Here is a 25,126-nt window from a genome sequence, read left to right on the forward strand (position 1 = left end):
GTCTTGGAGAGTTATGTAGCCAAATGCCTCTCCAACTTTTTGGAGATGTACAAACATCTGGACTCCCATCAGGCAGGTTTTCGTCCCGCACACTCTACCGAAGCCGTGATCCTGTCAGCTATGGATAGCCTACGGGAATTCGCTGATATGGGGTGTCCCCGTGCTTTGGTCCTGTTGGACCTGTCTGCGGCCTTTGACACGGTCGACCATGACATCCTGGTCGACCGTGTCAGGGGGATTGGAATCTCTGGTACAGCGGCTCACTGGATTTCCTCCTTTTTGAGGGACCGCTTTCAAGCAGTGCGCCTTGGCCAATTCTCATCTGACTCTCACAAAACTACTTGTGGGGTGCCTCAGGGCTCGGCCCTCTCCCGACACTTATTTAACATCTATATGTCCCCTCTGATTAAGTCATTGAAAGAAAGAAAGGTACTGGTTCTCAACTACGCTGACGATCTGCAGCTTCTCCTCAGGGTTGACGGGTCTAATGACTCCGTCTTGGAGTTCCAGAAGTCTATGTTGTTCATCCAAATTTGGATGGATATGAACCACCTGAAACTAAATCCGGGAAAAACGGAAGCGGTTCTCACTGGGGACAGCCTTAAGCACTGGGGCCCCCATTATTGGCCTCCGGCACTCGGCCCACCTCCTATCCCCTCTAGCTCCGCTAAGACTCTGGGGGTACTTCTGGATAGTGGTCTATCCTTAAAAGCCCAGGTTGGAGCAGTGGTGTCCAAGTGCTTTTACCAACTGCGAAAAATTAGAAAAATCCATCGCTTTCTCACTCATGAAGCTCTGGTCCAAGCCATGATTTCTACTGTGCTATCCCACCTAGACTATTCCAACTCGGTCTACCTGGGAATGCCCCATTACTTGTTCAAACGTCTCCAGTTGGTACAAAACCAGGCTGCCCGCCTGATCTACCACCAACCTAAATGGCAACCCGCCTCTCCTCTACTGAGGAAACTACACTGGCTCCCGGTACAACGCCGCTGTGTCTTCAAAACCGGTTGCCTTATTTTTAAGGCTTTACATGGTACCAGTCCGGAATTCATTAACAACATTATACGTAGGTACTCCCCCACTCGTTACCTAAGATCTACCCACCTTTCATTTCTTTCTAGTCCGAACTTCAAGAGAGCTCGTCTTGGAGGACGCAGGTTTGCCATTCTTGCTCCCAAGCTGTGGAATTCCCTCCCTCTTGAGCTTCGTTCATGTACTGATCTCCTCCCATTTAGGAAACTCCTGAAAACCTGGCTGTTTACTCAGAGTTAGTTTCCGCTGCCTTTGTCAAGATGTCTGCTAGCGCCATGAAGCCAACCCGGCGTACGTGCGCTCTATAAATCCTCACTAACATTAACATAACATTAACATTAACATGAACTGGCTGCCCATTCGACAACGCGTGAAATTCAAGATATGTTGCCTTACACACAAAGCGATTTGAGGTAGTGGCCCCTCCTATCTGGCGGAGAGACTCCATCATTACACCCCGCACCGGACTCTGCGCTCCAGCTCCAAATCGCTCCTAAAAATCCCCAAGATAAAAAAAGCAAGAACGGTAAGAAGATGCTTCTTTTACCAGGCTTCTCTCATCTGGAATCAACTCCCTCTCGCCTTAAGACAATGCCCTTACCACTGGAAGGTCAGGAAAATCCTGAAAACTGCCCTGTTTCTAGCCTGAAACCCCGATCAATGCTTCACTGCAAATCCAGAGCGCTGAGATACCCTCCCGAGGGTGATTCAATGCGCTATATAAACATATAAATCAAATCAAATCATATGCCCATGTCTGCACCCTCCCGGTGAAAGAGCTCAGCCAGTGCTCAATGGCTAGTGCAAATAAACGGAGTGACAGAGGGCGCCCTTATTGATGCCTCTGCACATGTCGTATTGCGGGGAAATAGCAGTGCTTCTTCTGACCTGTGCGGTCGGGACAGTATAAGTGGTTTGACCCTTTTTACCCAGTTTTCTTCGAAACCCATTCATCGCAAGACCTTGAATAGTAAGTACCAGCACACTGTGTTGAAGGCCTTTAGTGGTCCACCAACATCAGCACAGCTCACAGGCAAGACCATACCTCAGGGTGATAAATTATGTGGTAGAGCCTTCTGAAATTGAGTGAGGTGTTGCTCCCTGGTATTAAGCTGTTCTGGTAATTTTGTATTAGAGTGGGCATATGGAGAAGCAGCTGGGGGCCAGTATTTTACTGAGTATTTTGAAATCCATGTTTAGCATGGAAAGGGGACGGAACTCCAAAGTTCGAGCTATCTGGATTTTAGTCATGGGAAAAGGGACCACAACTGCATCTTGAGTAGTATCTGGTAGCACCCCCAGTCGCGAAGAATCAGCATATAGTGATTCCAGCTTGTGGGCTAGTATCCCAGCAAATGTGGAGTAAAACTCCGCAAGAAGGCCATCAGAGCCCAGGGTTTTACCTGTTGCCATTTCTCTAATCGCAAACCGGATCTCCTTGAATGTATTCCTGTACTCCTCAGTGGTGAGTCCAAAGCACTCGATTAGGGTACCCTTCATGAGGTCATAAGACTCATCATCTGCCTCATCCAGTGTCACGAGTCTATCCCTACACTTTCCTGAGAACAACTCCCAGAGCAGAGAGCCCCAGTATCTGTGGTGTAATCTCATTTTACATATGCCCTCTCAACGGCAGAAAATAATTTGTAATGTCCTCAACCTCAACAGATTTAGGGACAATCCCTTTGGGGATTTTGGGATCAAAAGTTTCTTTTTGCTCCCTATGTACTTTTCTGCCACCATTGATGGGTTCTAGACCCATCTCAGCCCTTTCTCTTTCTGTGGCCACGATATTGGCCTCAAGGGCTGCTCTTCTGGCCAGTTTCTCAAAAGCAATCTCTTCATCCTGTAGCCCGTCTCAGGAACCTGAGTTGCCTGACCTACCCTTAGTAGAGGAAGGCAATCCAGATACCGTTTTTAGGTAGATGTGTGTAGGCACAACATCACCCTGTGTAGTGAGTTTAGGGGGGCAGCCTTTTGGAGTACTGTCCCCACTGTCATGATCACTGTCGGCCTCTTCCAAGGTGTCAGGATCTTCAGTGTTGTTGGTTAAATCAAACTCTGCTGGGAGCTGTACTTTTGCATGGTTTGAACCTATTTTGGTTTTGCTGTCTGTACAGAGGTTCCTTAACTGCTTCATACTAAGATGCAGGTAAGTGTTCAGGTTGAGGTCCTGGACTATCTCCTCTAGGCCAGACATGTTTTAGAACAGCTAGGACCTTTTTAGAAATAAAAAAAAAAAATCTAATTCTAAAAAGACTTTTAAAGGCCTAACTGACTTGTATACTTTTCAAATTTAGAAAACAAAAGGACTGAGGGACTTAACACAAGGCCCTAACAGTTCAGATTAGAACATTTGGAAAAAATTCAAAATTGAAAAATTTGAAAAAATATTTTTGACTAATGTCAATTGTGAGTTTCTTTGTGGAATCACTTATTGACCAAGTGGTATCAGCAAATGCAAAGTCTTGTACCCTACTGCTGATCCACCAATGTAGGAAGATGGCGTTTTATAGTGTGCCAAAATGAGTTACACTATTTACAAAGTCCAGACCACCCTTATTGGCTTACAGGGCTTAAATTAATAATCCCAAATGCTCTCTTTGTTGTAGTGTGGTCAAGCAGAGTCAATAAATAAGAAACACACACAAGAAGAAACTCGGGAGCAATTTAGGAAAATAACAGATTTTTAGATAACTTTTGACACCAAGATTATAAGAATCAGGTAAGTACGTTAGACGATATAAAATTTTACAGTAAAAACAGTACAAAAGGACAGCTGTCAGATTTGAGGGATGAGCCTCAAACGCTTTAATGTTATCTTATGGGTGAAACCTACACTGCATAGGTACACTTACGGATGAATTACACGACTGTTCTTCGGGACTTAAGGTAAGTAGGGGCCAAGGTCCAATAAAGCACCAACATATCAAGTTTATCTGCCATGGGGTGCCCAGGTACAGAGGTGCTTTACGCGGCGGTATCCTCGAACGATACCCGTTAAAGTGAATAGCAAAAGTACCTGTAGGAAAAAGGCTGCAAGTGGAGACTGGGGGACCAGTCCGGCAGAACCATTTATGGGGTGAGGGGATACTCGGTTCTTGAGGGCCTCAGGACCACCAATGCCACTCTTGGTATGGAGCTGGCCTCTCTCAGAGTCCCTCGATGTGCAGGTAAGTTTTGGAGGCAGTGGTGTTCTGACTGAACACAAACCAGCCTTGGTGCTTGCAATTGGCTCCGGTACCTCGGGTATTAATGCTGCGTTGGTCCTGGGGATCCTGATGTCTCCAAATTTGGCTGGGGGATGGATCTGAGTTCCTGAGGCAATGAAGATCTCTTTTTGGGGTGCTGTTTGCTTGGTGGGCCTGGGGGTCGACAGAACGCTGTACAGGGCAGCTGCAGTCGGTGCCTGCTGGTGCAGGGAAGTGTCTCCTCTACTTCAAGGGAGATGCTGCTGGGTCGATGAAGTGCTGGGTAGACCTCCAAGGGTTTTGGGTGGTTGTTCCGCTTCTCAGCGAGTTGGTGCCAATGATTGTTGGGACAGCAGCAGCCAGGCAGGGTTTTGCCCCACAGTAGGTACTGGTCCACAGTTCTCATGTCTAGGGGTCTTCTTTGTCCTGCTTCTTCTTTCAGGCAGACACATCTGAGTTCCTGGTCTCAGGGGGCCACCCAAATACTAAATTTAGAGGCGTTAAGGGGAATGAAGGGTACTAGTCAATGGGCTACTTACCCCTAGTCACTACACCCCCTATATGACCACTTCTTGTGGTGAGTGGGTATAGCCCTATCCCAGAGTTCCTAATTCCACCAAAACTAGATGGTGAACCCCTTCTTTCATGAAGCACATCAAGTAGCCCACATTTGGGGTTTGACTAGCCTGGTGGTGCAACACGCCTACTTGCATTTCTAATTTCCCACCTGTCCTGGTGCTAAATGGCCCTCAGGGCAGTGGGTGGCATCTCCCAGGTCTGGGGGAAGATGGGGTCATATATCAATAGCGACAGGAGATTTGAAGCCCCTGGCCTTGATATGTTAAATCACTAACCATCTTGCTGGATGAGAACTCCTTCCTCCGGAGCAAGTATTGTTTCTGCCCTTAGAGAGGGCGGGCTCTCACCTGCAGGGGGTCAGAAACATGTCTGTGGTGGCAGGCTGGAGGATACCAGTCATCCAGCACACTAGACGCTGGTAGGTTTTTCAGGTTGCACCTCTAAGGTGCCCTATAGGTGCATGTCATAATAAATCTAGTACGGTTAACAGTACAGAATTATTAATACAAGGTGTTTGATACCAAACACCATAGGTTTCAGTGAAGCCATCATGCAGCTGCGTAACTTGTAATGACCAGTGCCTAGTACATATACTTAAAATGACTTCCCTGCTCACTTGTACCATATAGTTATTGAATTAGACAGCACAGGGGCATATCTGCTCATGCAGATATGTGCTCACATGTAATATAATTCACCGTGCCTTAGGGCTACAAGGCCTGCTACAGGGTTACTTAAATATATTATATGCAGTGACTTTGACATGGCACACATTGAGTGTGCCATGTCGTGTTTTCATTCATGGTTTGCACCATGTCATGAAGCCTGCAATGGCAGTCTGCATAAAATTTGTAGGGGGTACCTTAGAATGGTATTATCACATGCTGCAGCCCTTATGTACCCTCTTTAGTACCCATGCCCTAGGCACCAGGGGTACCATTTACTAGGGACTTATACGGGTGTTAAAGTGTGTGTCAATTGTAACAATTAGACCATTTTACCTTGTTTTTAGGGAAAGAGCACCTGCATTGGCGCCTGGTTAGCAGGGACCCAGTGTACATCAGTCGAAAATCATCAGTACCAGTGGAAAAAAGTGTCAATGGCCATGACAAAAAGGGGCACTTTCCTACACGGATAAGGACCATCAAAGTGCAGGACCAGATAAAAGAGGAAAAAGGTAGAAGTACTGAGAGGTCCCCAGTATCAAATGAAGAAGAGGGATCCAAAAGAATAGATGGAAAGGATTGTGTAGGATGGTGGGCATGGGTTAAAGAAGTCACGACAGAGAGAAGAGTTTTTCAGTTGACTGAACAGGACAACAGCCGGACTAGAGTGGAATGAGAACAAAGTTATGTTCAAGGAAGTGTATCAAGTTGTTTGTAGACAATCTCTTATAGGACCTTTAAGGTAAGGTAAAATATAAATAATATAGATGTTGGATAGTCAGGAGCAGTTGAGAGAAGTTTATTGGAATATAGGTAGAATGGTAGTACATTTAGAGAAGCATGGGAGATTTGAGAAGTAAGAGAAAGGTTAAAGGAGGTAGCAAGGTGGTGAAGAAGCTGATGATAGATAGCTATGATTAGGGAAGAAGCAAGTGGATTTAGACGGAGCAGCTGAAGGAATAGCCTTCTGAAATGGAGTGAGAAATCAGACTCAGAGATAGGTTGGAACAAAGACAATGAAGGCGGAGACAGCGCAGTTCCAGTGGGACACGAGTACTATTGACACTGACACTGTCATTTTAATCAATAAATTAATCATTCATAGAGCGCGCTACTCACCCGTGAGGGTCTCAAGACGCTAGAGGGGAGGGGGAAGAAGAAGCAGCTACTGATCGAACAGCCAGGTCTTGAGAAGTCTCCTGAAGGACAGCAGGTCCTGGGTCTGTCGCAGGTGGGTGGGGAGGTTGTTCCATGTCTTGGCGGCGAGGTGGGAGAATGATCTGCCACCGGAGGTCGTTCGGCGGATGCGTGGGACGGTGGCGAGAGCGAGGTCAGCGGAGCGACGCTGTCGTTTCGGGGTGTAGAAGGTGAGTCGTTCGTTGAGGTATGCTGGTCCGGTGTTTCGGAGTGCTTTGTGAGCATGGGTGAGGAGCTTGAAGGTGATCCTCTAGTTGAATGGAAGCCAGTGCAGGTCTCTCAGGTCGGCGGTGATGTGGCTGTGGCGTGGAATTCCAAGGATGAGGCGTGCGGAGGCGTTTTGTATGCGTTGAAGTCTTTTACAGAGTTTGGCCGTGGTTCTCGCGTAGAGGGCGTTGCCGTAGTCCAGTCTGCTGCTGACAAGGGCTTGGATGACCGTCCTTCTGGTTTCGGTGGGGATCCATCTGTAGATCGTGCGGGGCATGCAGAGGGTGTTGAAGCAGGAGGAGGAGACAGCATTGACTTGGGTCATAGAGAGTGTTGAGTCCAGGATGAACCCCAGGTTGCCAGCGTGGTTGGTGGGTGTAGGGGCAGATCCCAGCAAGGCCAGCCACCAGGAGTCATCCCATGCAGAGGGAGTGGAGCTGAGGATGAGGACCTCCGTCTTAACAGAGTTCAGTTTCAGGCGGCTGGTCTTCATCCACTCTGTGACGGCCTTCATCCCCACGTGGAGGTTGGATTTGGCGGTGGCCGGGTCCTTGGTGAGGGAGAAGATCAACTGGGTGTTGTCGGCGTATGAGATGATGTTGAGGTGGTGCGCTCGGACGATGTTGGCGAGAGGTGCTATGTAGATTTTGAAAAGGGTCGGACTGAGGAAGGATCCTTGGGGTACGCCGCAGGTGATCGTGGTGGATTCGAATCGGAATGGGGGAGGCGGACTCTCTAGGTTCTGCTGGTGAGGAAGGAGGTGATTCAGTTCAGGGTTTTGTCACGGATCCCTGCGTCGTGGCGGCATGTGCGCGGACGGTGTCGAAGGCGGCCGAGAGGTCCAGGAGGATGAGGGCCGTGGTTTCGCCATTGTCCAGCAGGGCCCTTATGTCGTCTGTGGCGGCGATGAGGGTGGTTTCGGTGCTGTGATTGCTTCAGAAGCCGGATTGGGAGGGGTCCAGGATGTTGTTCTCTTCAAGGAAGTGGGTCAGTTGTCTGTTGGCAGTCTTCTCAATGACTTTCACTGGGAACGGGAGCAGGGAGATGGGTCGAAAGTTCTTGAGGTCCTTTGGGTCCACCTTGGGTTTCTTGAGTAGGGCGTGGATCTCTGCGTGTTTCCAGCTCTCCAGGAAGGTAGCGGTCTCGAAGGAGCTGTTGATGATCTTCTGGAGGTGGGGTGCGATGATGGAGTTTGCTTTGTTGAAGATGTAGTGGGAGCAGGGGTCGGAAGGTGAGCCGAAGTGGATGGTGTTCATGATTTTGATGGTGTTTTCGTCGTTGATGCTGTTTCAGGAGAGCAGGAGGTCGGTGTGTTTGGTGGTCGTTGAGTCGGAGGGGATGTCTGCGTCTGTCGTCGGTGTTTGGGTGTCGAAGCTGTCGTGGATGTCTGCGATCTTGCGGTGGAAGGTGGCCAGGGAGTCGCAGAGTTCTTGCGACGGCAGAATGTCATTGTGAGCTGGAGCAGGGGGTGGCGAGATCTTTCACAATGTTGAAGAGCTCTTTGCTGTTGTTTGCATTGTTGTCAATGCTTTCCTTGAAAGTGGTCCTTTTGGCGGATCGGATGAGTTGGTGGTGCTTGCATCTGGCGTTCTTGAGGGCTGCGTGGTTGCCTGGTGTCTGGTCGTGGCACCACTGCTTCTCGAGTCTTTGGCAGGTTTGTTTGGAAGTCTGGAGGTTGGCGTTGAACCAGATGGCTCTTGTGTCGGTGCGCCTGTTTGAGGGTTTCCTGATCGGGGCGTGGGTGTTGGCGCAGTCGTCGATCCATTGTCTGAAGTTGTGGGCCACTGCGTTGGTGTCAGAGGGTTTGGATGAGGGGCCTCGGGCGAGGGTGGTGATAAGCTGGTCTTCGGTGACTTTGTTCCAGCTGTGGTGTGGGATTTGTTGCGGTGGTTGTGCCCGGTGTGTTTCTCGAAGGAGAAGTGGATGCAGTGGTGGTCGGTCCAATAGAGTTCGGTGGTGTGCCTGAAGGTGACGTGATTGCTGGCGGAGAAGATAGGGTCGAGGGTGTGTCCGGCAGAGTGGGTGGGTGTCGTGATGAGCTGTTTGAGTCCGAGGTTGGTGAAGTTGTCGATCAAGGTTGTGGAGTTGCTGTTGTTTGCGTTCTTGAGGTGGAAGTTCAGGTCTCCGAGGAGGATGTAGTCCGTGGATGCGAGGGCGTGTGTGCTGATGAGGTCGGTGATGGAGTCGCTGAACGGTGGTCGGGGTCCCGGGGTCTGTAGACGAGGGTTCTTCTGAGGGTGGTGTTGTGATTGACGTGGATCTGGAATTGTAGGTGTTCGGCCATGCTGAGGAATGCTTTGGTGTTGGTCGAAATTCTGATGGTGTTCCTGTGGACGATGGTGATTCCTCCTCCTGGTTTGTTGTTTTGGTCCCTGCGGGTGATCTTGTAGCCATCCTAGATGGCTATGGCTATGTCCGGCGCTGAGGAGGCGTTCATTCAGGTCTCCGTCAGGGGAGGATGACTCGAGTAGGTCCCAGAGTTCGACGGCGTGCTTGTGGACTGAGCGGGTGTTGCGCTGGCTGGTGAGCTGCAGTTTCGGCAGGTGAAAGGTCCGTGGGTGAGCTTCTGGGTGGCCTGGAAGCAGGTGGAGGATCGGCCGGCGTTGAGTGCGTGGAGGGTGTTGGCGTCATAGCGGCGTCTGGAGTTGTGGCGCTCACGAGGGCCAGGGGGTCTGGCGCTGGGCGCGGTCCAGGGTCGGACGGGCGCAGACGGGCTTGCCTTAGGCGCGCCAGCGGCGCAACCATGCAGTGGTCGCCATATGGAGGGGGCGGGAGCAGAGGTAGGGGGCGGGAGTGGGCCGGATCGTGGGCGGGGCCACAGGGGCAGCAGCGGCAGGAAAACAACACACAGGGGAGCTAAAGTGACAGAAAAATAAAAACTAACACAGAGTAACTAAGGCAGGAAAATACAAAGCAGGAACAGAATACAGGCACACGAGGGCAACGAAGAAGAACAGGGGTAACGTGGTAACAAAAATGGATTTAACTTTTGATAGCCGGTTTTTAATAGGGCCGAATTTTACTTACTGCACATTTCCCCTTTATTCTCCATACTGGTAGTGCCCATAGTCACACTGCTTCTCACACACTGCACAACACATTACGCTGAACAGGGAACCTTGCAGTTCAGTGTATACAGACCGTTGGCAGTCAGGCAGTCAGGCAGGATTATAGAGTGTGGTAGAGAGGTAGAGTTACCCCTTTCTACCAAAGAGTGCACTTTGGGGAACGCAGTTCAGTGGTCTGGTTGACTGGCCTAGTTAACTTGACACCCTTAAATGAAGGCTGGGCAGCGGGCGCACAGCAGAGACAGTGCATTTCGAGTGGGACACGAGTACTATTGACACTGACACTTTCATTTTAACGTGGAAACAAAAACTGATTTAACTTTTGATAGCCAGTTTTTAATAGCGCTACATTTTACTTACTGCACATTTCCCCTTTATTCTCCATACTGGTAGTGCCCATAGTCACACTGCTCATCGTACACTGCACAACGCACTACGCTGAACAGGGAACCTTAAGGTCAGTGTATACAGACCGTTGGCAGTCAGGCAGTCAGGCAGGATCATAGAGTGTGGTAGAGAGGTAGAGTTACCCCTTTCTACCAAAGAGTGCACTTTGGGGAACGCAGGTCAGCGGTCTGGTTGACTGGCCTAGTTAACTTGACACCCTTAAATGAAGGCCGGGCAGCCGGCAGGCAGCAGAGACAGCGCAGTCCAAGTGGGACACGAGTACTATTGACACTGACACTGTCATTTTAACGTGGAAACAAAAACTGATTTGACTTTTGATAGCCAGTTTTTAATAGCGCTACATTTTACTTACTGCACATTTCCCCTTTATTTTCCATACTGGTAGTGCCCATAGTCACACTGCTCATCGTACACTGCACAACGCACTACACTGAACAGGAAACCTTGCAGCTCAGCGTATACAACGCGTTGGCAGTCAGGCAGTCTGACAGGATCATAGAGTGCAGTAGAGAAGTAGAGTTACCCCTCTCTACCATAGAGTGGACTCTGGGGAACGCAGATCAGCAGTCTAGTTGACTGGCCTAGTTAACTTGACACCCTTAAATGAAGGCTGGGCAGCGGGCGCACAGCAGAGACAGCGCATTTCGAGTGGGACACGAGTACTATTGACACTGACACTGTCATTTTAACGTGGAAACAAAAACTGATTTAACTTTTGGTAGCCAGTTTTTAATAGCGCTACATTTTACTTACTGCACATTTCCCCTTTATTCTCCATACTGGTAGTGCCCATAGTCACACTGCTCATCGTACACTGCACAACGCACTACGCTGAACAGGGAACCTTGCAGGTCAGTGTATACAGACCGTTGGCAGTCAGGCAGTCAGGCAGGATCATAGAGTGTGGTAGAGAGGTAGAGTTACCCCTTCCTACCAAAGAGTGCACTTTGGGGAACGCAGGTCAGCAGCAGGTTGACTGGCCAGTTTTTAATAGCGCTACATTTTACTTACTGCACATTTCCCCTTTATTTTCCATACTGGTAGTGCCCATAGTCACACTGCTCATCGTACACTGCACAACGCACTACGCTGAACAGGAAACCTTGCAGCTCAGCGTATACAGCGCGTTGGCAGTCAGGCAGTCTGACAGGATCATAGAGTGCAGTAGAGAAGTAGAGTTACCCCTCTCTACCATAGAGTGGACTCTGGGGAACGCAGATCAGCGGTCTAGTTGACTGGCCTAGTTAACTTGACACCCTTAAATGAAGGCTGGGCAGCGGGCGTACAGCAGAGACAGCGCATTTCGAGTGGGACACGAGTACTATTGACACTGACACTGTCATTTTAACGTGGAAACAAAAACTGATTTAACTTTTGATAGCCAGTTTTTAATAGCGCTACATTTTACTTACTGCACATTTCCCCTTTATTCTCCATACTGGTAGTGCCCATAGTCACACTGCTCCTCGCACACTGCACAACGCACTACGCTGAACAGGGAACCTTGCAGGTCAGCGTATACAATTCGTTGGCAGTCAGGCAGGATCATAGAGTGCAGTAGTGAGGTAGAGTTACCCCTCTCTACCATAGAGTGTAGTCTGGGGAATGCAGCTCAGCGGTCTAGTTGACTGGCTTAGTTAACGTGACACCATTAAATGAAGGCCGGGCTGCAGGTGCGCAGCAGACGCGCGCAGGGGGCGCACCACTGGCGGCAAGCCAGTACGCACGCCTCCGCGCCCGACTAGGCCCAGGGGACAGGAACGCTGCACAGATTTTAAGAATCACTTACTTTTATAAGGAGTTTGTAGTGAGGAGGTCCACGCAGGAAGGTTGTAATTAGGATGATTTATTCATGAAGATAACAGGTAGAATAGATCAGAGCAACAAGTAGTTGAGTTGTGAAGGAGAGCCCCACCAGGAGCAACCTGTCTGCTGCTCAGCCCATGTCCAACTGCCACTTCACCTCACTGTGTCCCAACATTCCGAGGCACATCATGACTCCAACATTCTATTGGGCACAGAGCACAGGCACTGGGCTGAGAAGGAGGTGTAAAATACATTTCATTACAAATGCAGGATACTACAGAGTTACATATTTTCAACACACCCTGGGCAGTTGTTGCAACAGGGCTTGGGATTTCACGGGCGAGCCAGCATCAGATGAGACCTGTCAACATTACAAACTAGAAATGAAAGCACCTCCCGAGCCAGTGTCGAGCAAGACCAAGGGGCAAAAGGAGCTGCAGGCATGTAAGCTAGGGTTGATCAATTGTGTCTTCTTGCCCAAACAGAAAACAGAAATTCGTTTACTGTTAGAAGAGACCACCCTAGATGCTCTATTTATCACAGAAAGCTGGCTTATGGAATGCTCCTCCCCTGACTTAGTAATGGCCCTGACTCCAGAATATGAAATATACAAACTGGACCAGATAGGGCAGGTGGGGGGTAGACTGGCCATTTTGATAAAAAACGAGAACAACTGCACCATCGAGGCCTTCCCCATCAAAGGGTGCAAATGCCTCTAATTTTCAATCTCCTTATCATCTACTTATACCTTCTCAGTGCTCTTAATTTACAGACCCCCTGGCCCATATGGAGAGTTCCTAGACAGTCTACCTGACTGTCTCGCCAGCACATTGGTAAGGAAGACCAACACCACCATAGTAGGAGACCTAAATTTACACACGGAGGATCAGAATCTCCCCAGCATCAAAAGGCTGCTGCTGGACCTCGAGGGTTTACAACTCTCCCAGCTGGTAACGTTACCATACACATACAAAGGGACACACATTGGATCTATTTATTTCTAATGACCTCAACATTAAAGTTGCTCCATCAATACAGGTCCTCTGGTCAGATCATCACTTCATTCCTTTTAATCTAGGGAAGAGAGGAAGAGAGCAGGGCAGGGTCACCCCCAAAGTTGAGACAATGAAAAGGTGCTGGGCCAAGCTTAACGCCAAGGCGTGGGGGATCATTCTAGTAGAAACGACCAAATCAAACACTAAGACACCAGAAACAGTGGAGGAAGCATACTCAAACTGGGAAACATGGATAACCCAATCTTTGGATAAGTTAGCTTCCAAAGTCACTTCCAAACCAAAAGCCAGACCCAAAGCGGGGGTATGATGTTAAAGAAAAACTGTAAAAAAAAAACGTAAAGGACTGGAGTAAAAACTTTGACCCACAACTTAAAACCTTGTACAAGTCAGCCATTAGACACTACCACAACAGTATCAAAGAAACGCAGGCCAAATTCTTTGAGGAGCAAATCAGCCAGGCAAAGAACTCCTCGAAGGAACTGTTTGTGGTAGTCAAGGCTTTAACCTCTCAGCCCAAGATTCCCACCCAACAGAGACCTTGGAGGAGAGGTGCAATGACTTAGCCACCTACTTCCTCTCTAAAGTCACGGACATCTACAGCTCCTTTAGGGCAGGCGGGGAAACAACTACAAGGTGGGAAGAGTATCAGGCGGTAACTCCCCCCCTAAAAACTATCACCAATCTCCCTTTAGTGAAGGCAGAGGAGGTAGAATCTCTAATGGGCAAAGTGAGGTCTGGGTCACCACTAGACTCAGCCCCGCTGCACATCCACAAAACAGTTACATCTGCCGTTCTTCCTATGCTGGTTAAGATCATGAACCAGTCTCTGCAGATGGGCGTGGTTCCAGCGGCATGGAAGCATGCCATAATTAAACTCCTGCTTAAAAAATCGAATGCCGACCCAGCGCAACTAGGGAACTACCGCCCCATTTTGTATGCTCCATTTGTCAGTAAGCTACTGGTTAACATGTTAATAGATCATTGGCTGAGTTCTTGGAAACAAACTTCTGTCTCCACTCCACCCAGATGGGATTCCGTACACAACACAGCACTGAGTCTGCACTGTTGTTGGTGGTGGAGGAACTCAGAATGTCATTAGATCGGGGAAGCTCAGCAGCTTTACTACTCTTGGACCAGAGTGCGGCCTTCAACACAGTGGACCACCATATTCTGCGAAGCAGACTCTCGGCCATCGGTGTTCAAGGCACCATGCAACAGTGGCTGACCTCGTTCTTGGAGGGAAGAACTTTCCAAGTTATGGAAAACAACATCTTCTCTAACGTGATGTCCCTTATGTGCGGGGTGCCATAGTGTTCCTCACTGAGTCCCACACTGTTCAATGTTTACATGGAGCCATTATCTTGGATTGCCCAAGATTTCAACATCTCTATGACATCCTACGCTGACGATACGCAGCTGTTGATTTCTAGACCCTAAAACCAACGGGGACTCTGACAGGTTATCGCACTGTATGGAGAAAGTCATGGAATGGATGACCAACAGCTGCTCAAAACTAAACGGGGACATGGACGGGCGTCACGACACTACAATGTAACAGACGTCAGAAACGATACACATAAGCTTGATGGCTGATGATATAGGCACCCAGACACAGACTTCCCGACCGCCTGACCTTCCATTCAAGGTGATGTCGTGGAATGTGAATGGCCTGGGAGATAAAATTAAAAGGGGATTGGTACTACAATATCTCAAACGTAAAGTCCCTGCAGTAATGCTTCTCCAAGAAACACATTTAACAGGTACGGCCTGTAAAGCTCTGGACAGATGGGGGTTTAAAATGGTAGTGCACTCAGACTTTGCCGCTGGCGTCCGCGGTGTAGGAATCCTACTTAACAAACGTTTCCCTATAATAGTATCTGGATCCCGGAAAGATGACCAGGGAAGATTCGCGACGGTGACCTGACAATGGGATGGTAATGTTAATAACCTGGTGACAGTCTACATCCCTCCGACACTACATCAGACGACACTCCCAGACCTGGGGAAATTCCTCTTAGCACTCCCACAAGGTGAGCTGATAATTGGGGGAGATTTCAATATGACCATGGACACCTCTATCGATAGAAAGCCCCCTGGAGACCATAACAGCGCTAATCTTAGATTGGTGGAATTCACCACAGCGCTCGGCTTAATAGACGTATGGAGAACCAGGTACCTGACAGAACATCAATATACATTTCGGTCTGGAGTGCATAATAGCCTCTCTAGATTGGACTACATTTTCACATTAGCGACTGGGCTGACAGGGGTTACAGAGATCGTACACTTAGCCAGAGGTATATCGGCTCACTCTCCAGTGCTTGTTGCATACGCAGCCTCTGTCCCGAGGAGGCACTGGGTGTTCCCGATCCATTCCGGATACTTTCAAAACCATAAGATTAGTAAAGCCCTTATTAACGCGACAGAGAACTATTTCGCAGAAAACCAACACTCAGTAGCATCCCCGGTTACACTGTGGGAGGCTTATAAACCGTACTTCGAGGACAGGTAATTTCCCTAATTACGGCTCACAAACAGATTCAGAGGCTACCGATAGAAAGTCTAGAACAAGGAGTGGCCGGGGCGGAGGCGGAACATGCTGAGTACACTGATAAGAACGCGACACAAAGGCTGCACTTGGCACAGCAGGAGTACAGGGCCTACATTTGGGAAGAGACAAAAACTAGACTCACTAAAACCCACCACACAATCTACGAGCTAGGTGACAAGGCAGGCAAGCTGTTAGCATGACTCGATAAGAAGGAAAGGTCTCATAACTGGGTGACACAGATCGAGCTGGAGGACGGAAGTATGACAGCAGAACCCCAGCGCATAACAGAGGCATTAGCGGTGCATTACAAAAAGCTATATACCCCAACAGCAAGAGTCACGATAGCCGAAAACAAGGAATTCCTCAAAGATATAACCATGCCCACACTAACCACTGATGTGGTTGAGGCTCTAGAAACCGACTTGACGCCGGAGGAACTAGAGCTGGCGATAGGCGCATTACACACAGGGAAGGCCTTAGGGCGAAATGGAATTCTGGTAGAGTTTTACAAGAGGGCTACACCGAAACTCGTACCACACTTACTGACCATGTACACAGAAAGTCTAGGGAGGGGAATCCACAAACCAGGCAAACCACCGCTCGACTGTATGTCCTACAGACCGATTTCTTTAATTAATGTGGAGGCGAAAATACTAGCAAAAACTCTGGCCACAAGACTACAGCCACATCTAAACACAGTGATTCATCCGGACCAGTCCGGGTTTATGCCAAACCGGAACACGGCCCTAAATTTGAGGCGGCTACACAGTGTCATGGCACGCCGTTCTACCATAGAGGAAGATGCGGCAATTTTGTCCCTAGATGCGCGAATGGCGTTTGATATGGTCGAATGGCCTTTCTTGTTTGCCGTCCTCCACCATTTGGGATTCGGTCCCAAGTTCTGCCCATGGGTCCAATTACTTTATACACAGCCACTGGCGCAGGTCGTGGTCATTGGTCATATTTTATCCGTCTTCCCGTTGGGTAGAGGGACGAGGCAGGACTGCCCTTTGTCGCCGCTCCTCTTTGCGCTGATGCTGGAGCCTCTGGCGGCTTGGATACGTCAAGACCCGGCTATTAGAGGATTAAAGTGGGCCGTGGGATGGGAGGATCGCATTTTGTTGTATGCGGATGACATACTTCTGTACCTCGTGTCACCGGCACGATCACTTAACTGTCTGCTGGACATATGCGCATCGTATGGGAGGGTCTCCGGATATACCATAAATTGGACAAAATCGTTCCTTTATAGCTGCGGGGCTCACCGCCACAAATAGCAGATAAAGGCTTCAAATACCTGGGGATCTACATAACACACGATAAAACACAATTTATAGCTGAAAATCTTGCACCACCACTGGCGCACTTCCGTCGCGACGTCAAGCACTGGTGCACATTGCCGCTGACATTACTGGGGAGAACGGCCCACTTTAAAATGATGGCACTCCCTATGTTCTTATACGCACTGCAAAATACACCGTTCCCAGTAACCCCAACTTATTTTACAGCGATCAATGCGGAAATAACAAACCTGTTATGGGATGGAAAAACACCGCGGGTGGCGATGCAAAAACTGACAAGAAGTTGGTATGATGGAGGCATTGCTCTCCCCAACATCAAATTCTACCATTGGGCCTCGCAACTTGTGGTCATAAACCAATGGCTTCACATACCCCAAGATGACCCAGCATATCGTTTGGATAGGCATTTACTAGAGCCTGCTGGGATTATGGACGCATTATATAACAAGGTTAAAAGAGAGAACCGCACAGGCCCGACGGCACATACTATTCAAATTTAGTTTGAGGCACAACGGGCGCTGGGATGGGGAGGGGTGATGACACAGGCCATGCCATTGTGGGACATGAAAAGACTGGGCACTCTGCGCAACACTAAAGGTTTTCGACAATGAGATCTGATTGGAATATCAAGAGTGGGGGATCTGTGGAAGAAAGGAGAAATGGTATCTTTTGCATACTTACAGGACACAAATAGACTGGCGAACACGGAAAAGTTTAGATATATGCAAATCAGGCACGCACTCACATCACAGATTCCACCAGGGACACAACTCGCAGAATACTCCCCGCTAGAAGATAGACTTCTCACTGAGTATCTCAATAAAAAAGCTATCTCCCACACATACCGGAAAATTATTAATAACCAGACGGACCCCACAATAGCCCTCAAAATCAAATGGGAATCAGAAGTGGGAAAGCTAGATGAAACGGACTGGTATGCGGCACTCGCGTCCCCTAAGGAGGTGGCAATATCGTCTAAATTGAAATTAGTAAAATTCAAAATCCTACACCGAACATATTATACACGAACGCTTCTACACAAACTTAACAGGACAGATACACTGCTCTGTCTTAGACAGTGTGGCGAAGAGGGCACATTCATCCATACCCTCTGGCGGTGCCCAGAAATCGCACGATACTGGAGGGCAGTTATGCGCACACTCTCGCAGGTCACGGAGATTACGCTTCTCCTGGGAACAAGACGATGTCTTCTCAATGTGTGGGAGCCCACAGATCTCAACCACGCAGCTCAAGACTGGGTAACGCTTGGCATGATGTTGGCAAAGCGTAACATAGCAAGACACTGGGGATCCCGACAGACTCCTACCCTACACAACTGGTGCAAAGATATGGACAACGGAATGACAGTGGAAAAATCGGTATATGTCCATAGGGGGTTCTCCAAAAAAATGGTCTCGGATATGGAGTGGATGGAATGCATACCGTGGAAATATATGTGAGCCCCCATCTGAGAATTCATCATCAGATAGCAGTGAATAATCGGTATAGCGTGAAAACAAGACTATTAGATATTGTGTGTATGGGTCGCCCACAGGTGAATGCGAATGTCGAACACGCTGCAATGCTAACGCTCACCAGTAACCCACCATATAACGTTAACTATTATAATATATATGTCATAGAACTGAATTTAACTGTGATCAATGCTTATATTGCTTAAAATGTCAATAAAAATGTTTTTGTTTTTTTTAAACTAAACGGGAAAAAACGTAGTTAATGATCCTCGGGTATAAGATAATTCCTAGGCCATCTATAAGTTGGTCTAATTGCCTGGGCAGCCCACCCATGCCTAAAGAATCCATCAAGAACCTGGGCTTCTGGCTCGAAAAGGATCTATAAATGACAACTCAAGCCAAGAAAGAAGGAGGCACCTGTTTCGGACTACTCAGAATCCTCCGTAAAATCCTAGAACGGATTCCCACACAGCTTAGAAAGACTGTAGTCCATTCTATGGTCACATCACGTCTGGACTATAGAAACTCACTATTCCTAGGGGCACCGAAATACGTGATCAACAGACTTCAGGTGGTCCAGAATGTGACAGCAAGACTGCTGTGTAAGGCCTCAGCTCGGGAGTCAGCCAAAAATCACCTTAAAGAACTTAATAGTGTCCCGGTGGAGGACAGAATCAAATTCAAGGCGCTGGTTATAACCCACAGAGCACTACACAACAGGGGCCCTAAAAAGATTAGAAACTTGGTGTCCCCATATGTTCCAAATAGGAATCTGAGATCGAGCTCTGAAGGACTTTTAAGACCAAAAGCAAAAGGAAAGCAAAGTGGGGAGGCAGATCCTTCTCCCACCTAGCACCCAAACTTTGGAACTCTTTACCATGTGAATCACGGATCATGAACAATGAGTTCGAATTTAGGAAGTCAATAATAACATGGCTGTTCAAGCAGTACCTCTAACTTCCGTCCACCCTCAGCTTGCACCCTGTCTCTTAGCGCTGGGAAGTCCCATGGCAGCTATGCGCTCTACCAATCCTAGTTGCAAGGATGTAAGCAAGAGAAGTGATCAGTATTGGTAGTGTGGGCTGTAGTATAAAAGTAGGAGCCTTGTCAAAGAGGAAAATGAAGAAGAGAATATCAGAATATTGTAACATCAGTTCTGGAGCCAACAGGAGCAGTGTACTTTTCTGCACTTGTCAAAACTCACAGTCAATCGCGCATGACAGGACTGGGTTGATAAGCAGTAGGCTCTGGGAAAATAAATTGGATTGAGAGAGAAATCAGAGACACTGGATATCACCACGCTGCCTTGTATCTTTGCTGGTCATTGATGACTTGTGGTTCATAGCAGATATGCAAAGACAAGACAAACGTCTTTACTGCCATATCAAAATATTTCAGCATCTACCATTCACTATAGCAAATTATATACCTCCAGAATATCTCAGTATGCGTTTAGAATATCTGTATGTATCTGACCCTCTGTATTGTAGTAGAACTAAGGCATTCCTGGAACCGAAACATAAATGCTAGTTTAAGAATGATCTCACTCCTTTCTGGTTCAAACATAAATTGAAGGTTGCTTTCTTAACTGTAACACAAAAAAACATTAATCAGAATTATATGGTACATAGTCACTTCCCTAATCTCATATCACTACCATTATATGTGCATTATGAGAAAAGTCTTTCAGAAGATGAGGATCCTTCCTGTTATTCGTGGAGATTAGAAAAACCATTTGCAAAATAAATGTGAGTGTCTACTCCTTTAAATGTATCTCTAAAACACTACTTTAACAATTAAAGTTAATTTCCAAATTATGATTGGATTCCTAAGAATGAATCTGTATATTCAGCTCAGACTTCAAACAAGCATCCAAAACTAACAAATAATTGCCAAGGATTTCCATGAGTTCTGCAAAATCTTTGCATCAGCAGCAAAGTATCTTGATGGGCTACCAACTACGCTCTGGACCTCAAGGAAGGTATACTCGATATCTTCAAAATGAGTGTCACCATTTATAAACATTGTGAGAGTTCTAGGAAATATCACAAATAGAACCCACAGTGAGGTCTGTAATTTGGCGGGGAGTAGCATTTAGATAAATATCACACAATGATATCTACATTTCTTAAATAACAATTACATTATTCCATGTATCCGTTTTAATTAAAATACAATTCAAAATACATTGCAAAGATTTTAGATCACTTTGATATGAATACCATATTTCTTCCATATCATCACTCACTTCCAGTTCTCTTATTTTCAGCCAACAAGTTGTTTGTGGTACACACGAGAATATCTGCTTCTTATAGATATAAATATGAAGAAAAAAAAATTGAAAGCAAGTAGGGACTACAGTTCAATTGTAATAGTATATATCAGGCACAACGTGTCATACATAAACATATTATGTTGATAATTTATAAAGCATACGTGCCCCAAATCAAGTTTCAGAATGTAATTCATGCAATACAATATATATTAATAATTCCTACATCATCTTCATTAATATCGTAGATCATGTACGGAGAAAGCATTTTATTTATACATTTAAAATGTCGTCTTTAACTGAACAGCACAAAAAAAAACAATTATTTGGATTCCTGGACAGAAATAAGAATTTTGTTTGTGGAGAAACTATGCTCGTCTGACTATATCCTCTTCAAAAAGTGGCAAGGGTTCTATTTACCTTGTCATCAAATGTTCTAGTAAATATATAGAAATTGTCTAAAAATAATATTACTTATGGGTGGCAGGGTTTCCTTTTGAGTACATCATTGCACATATTACTTTCGTTAAGACTAAATACTTTTTTGTGATCCAGTTACTTATCTTCCTGTCTGATTCAAACTGATTCTAGTTAAAATGCCTGAAGGCATCTTTAGTTTGAAAGATAACTTACCACTATTTTTAATGCAAATTAAACTAATCCACCAAAATGCGGAGGCACAATTAGCTATAGCTTAAACACCAGTTCTCCTGTAGACATAATCCATATCAGAGATCCTCTCTCAGCTGGTAATATTGACATGACCAATGATTTACCCTTCAATTGGGTTATCAACAGTATCAACTACCACCAAACTTAGCCTCACCACGGCTTTGTATGTTGGAAATATACAGGCACATGCATCAAAAATCAGCCGTTTGCGATCGCGAAATTAGCTTTTGCGATGCATTAAACAACTTTCCACTCGATTCCTTAAATGCAATGCAAAAAGCCTTTAGAAATAGCGATTTTGCTATTTGGGCCCTCTATTTACCGTGGAATCATACCACATGGTAAATAGCGAAAACTTTGGAAAATGCACTAAAGTGCATTTTTCAAAGTTGTAGGTTACACACACACATGTCCTTGGGACATGTGTGTGCGCAACATATGTGCACAGTTCAATTTCAGGGGTCACCCTTGAAGTTGCATGCGCAATTTGCGAGGCCCATAGGAATGAAAGGGAAGCTTTAGCTTTATTCGCTTTATTCGCAAATAAGGAATATGTAGGAATCGCTATTTTTATAGCGATTCCTACATGCATAGGATTTTGCGAGTCCTTAATTGCGATTCCTTAATAATCACAAATAAGGACTCGCAAAATCCGACCTTGATGCATGTGCGTGATAGTCTGTAAATTCCAAACCCCTGAGCACAAGGAGCTACGTTTGTGAGCAATGCAAGGGGAAAATGAAGGAGGTCCACTAGTAGGGCAGTGGAAATCCACTAACTCACCTACAAAAGTAGAAGTCAGGCTACATGAAGGCAAACTCACTCGGGGAAATACTGACTACTACTCAAGTACTACCATAAGCCAAGCATGTACAAGGTTACACACACCAGCTTAAAGACACAGGCCAAATACTGGCGGAGTCACAGAAAAAAAACAGTTGATGCAAGAAAACAATGATAAAGGAAAGAAAGTCCATTGTGAAATAATAGATAAATGAAGGAACAGTGTACACAAACAGGGAGTGTGCCCACGACCCCAGTACATGTACATACATGAGGCATGGTATAGTGATGAAGTAAATGTAACATCAAAGGATAAAAGAATGATACACCACAATAAAAATATGTCATACTCTGAATAACAACATAACATAGAAAGGTCATGATATGAATACAGAAATATTACATTAGCACGAATGATAACGCTGCAAAACATATATATGCAAAACAGAAGTGTTGCAGAAAGCTTGTGAAGCAAAACACTAACGCACACAAACACAATAATCAATTGAAAAGCAATAGGTACTGCCCATCAAATCCACCAGGATTTTTTTTGCTTTTTGACCACCTGGTATATGACATTTTAACTGTGCGTGCGCCCCACCACTGGTGACTTACTCATGATAAGCTCACGGTAAATGGACTGCACATGTTTTCTGCTAATGTCGGCTGTTTACAATAAATCCGCTGTGAAGCAACAAGGTCGAGGGGCACTTGGCTGGTTACACGTGTGCACATGTGTAACGGCTGCACATGTGAGACTCCTTTTGTGCACAGCCTGCTCACTACGCACCGTTGGCCTGGCGCAGAGGTAACTCGGTAGAATTGGATAGTGACCTGGGATAGGCCTCATAATGTTAGTGTACACTCATAGGGACAGTTAGTGTGGCTTACTGTCTTATCTGCAGTGACATTCCATTATACATCTATTGGGAAGGCTGCCTTAGAGAGCAGTTTTACTTCCCTTGGGCCTACGGAGACCAGTGCCATATCGAACTGGGGGAATCTGTATGCCAAACCCAGATGTGAGAGTTACAAAGAGATATCTGAACAACTTGTGGATAATTATTTAGGATCATCATAGTTCTCTAGCTCAGCACCCAGGCCTTTGTCACCCTGCTGTGCCAAGTTAATTACACTTCTCTCCAGCAACAGGAACAAAGGCCTCCCCACACAAAGGGAGCAATAAACAGTACTTCACTCAGCTTCTGAGGAGGAAAGGAGTGGTAATGAGGGATCTGAACCACCAATAAGCTGTCCCACTGTCCCAGGGATGGCCCAGTCCAAGCCTACTGAACAGAGGGAGTGCAGACAGGGGTCTCCTTGTGATGATTTGGTGGAAAAGGCCCTGGCAGTGATGTCAGCTAGGGGCAGACTTGTGGACCCTAGAGCAGATGTGGCTAGTGATTCCTGATTGATGCCATTTTGAAATGTCCCAGCGGGTTGTGCAGGAGGGTTGGGACAGGGGCGGATACGTGATATGGAATCCCAGGATAGACCAGAGGTATCTTACTTCAGGAACTTTCCGATCCCACTTAAAAGTTCTTGTGCAAGGAGGACAGCTCTCTCTTGGTTTGTTTTAATGCTGGACACTGGGACTTGAGGCGGCAGCCTAGGACAGCTGGAAGAAGAAACTCCCTGATATTCATATGGACTAAGGACTCTGCCCGTATTTGACCCCAGGTCCAGTGGGGCTCTCCCCAGAACCAGGGAAGCTTGTCCCGTTACACCCCCTGAGGACTAGTTACGGAAAAAGAACTGGACCTCTACACTAAAGAGCAGAGAAGCCCCAGAGGAATTAAAAGTTGAAAGGCTGGCGCAGGGAGCCAGTGGGACCAGCTCCCTTCAAATGTTGTGGTCTTTGAGGCCAGGAGACCCAGGGAAAGTGATCCAGATTGCTAGAGCTCGGCACCAGGAACAGAATGGGCCCAAAGTGGAGCAAAGCAGCCCCGTGGGACACAGGATTTTGGAAGGAGAAGGATTCAATATCTGACCTCAGGCTCTCCACTCAGCGAGGCCTGATGGGCGATGAGCTCCACCGTCCAAGTACTTCAAACCCCCGGGGTGGGCCATGACCCGGGGGTCGCCGACAGAAATTTGTTAACTTTTTAAACTCGGGTGAAGGGGTACGTTAGGCCCCCTCCCCAGAGTTAAGAGGGCCTGAGGAATCCCAGGCCCCGGGCCGAATTTCATCAATGGGGGCCCAACTTTGGACCCCCACCACTGTAAAATGTGTAGAGTGCTATTGCGTTCCCCCTAGAGGTCACCCAGGGGCCCACGATCCCCAACTCCAGGTCCTGACAAGGTAAAAGAGGAAGGGAGAGTGTCACCGCAGTTCCCCACCTGCGGCTGGCCCTCCGCTTGCTTGTGTCTGGGGGAAGCGGGTGGCAGCCACAAGATACTGCACTCTGCACGCAGGAGTGGGCAGGGGAGACAAGAATGCCAGTTCCTGCTGCTGCACCCAGAGGTGTGACCAGGCAGGAAGCACGTTGGGGCAGCCAAGAATGGGCTCCCTGGGCTGCCCCCACAGAAGAGACATGTTTGGGGTGCTCAGGTGGGACTGTGCACGCACTAGGAGTAAAACAGGAAGGATATTAAAAGAGACAGGCCTTGTGGCGCGAGGCCACGCGCCGAGTGAAAACAAGCATCTGGAGCCGCTCATCATTATGCACACTCCCGAAGGAGCACCCTGGAATGTCCTGTGGGGCCTAAAATAGACAAAGCCATTTCTGCTTCTGATGGTGGCCCCAGGAAAGTGGTGCCACCACCCATAACAAGAAAAAGAGTTCAGGGGAGCCACAGAGATGTCCCAGCTCCCTCAATGGCCCAAGAAGCATTTTTAAAAGTACTGACCCTAAGTTTACAGGGTCCACAGGAAAGTGACCAACCCAGGATTTTCTTTA

Source organism: Triturus cristatus, chromosome 4_2 (genome assembly GCF_964204655.1).
Source record: "Triturus cristatus chromosome 4_2, aTriCri1.1, whole genome shotgun sequence".
NCBI lineage: Eukaryota > Metazoa > Chordata > Amphibia > Caudata > Salamandridae > Triturus > Triturus cristatus.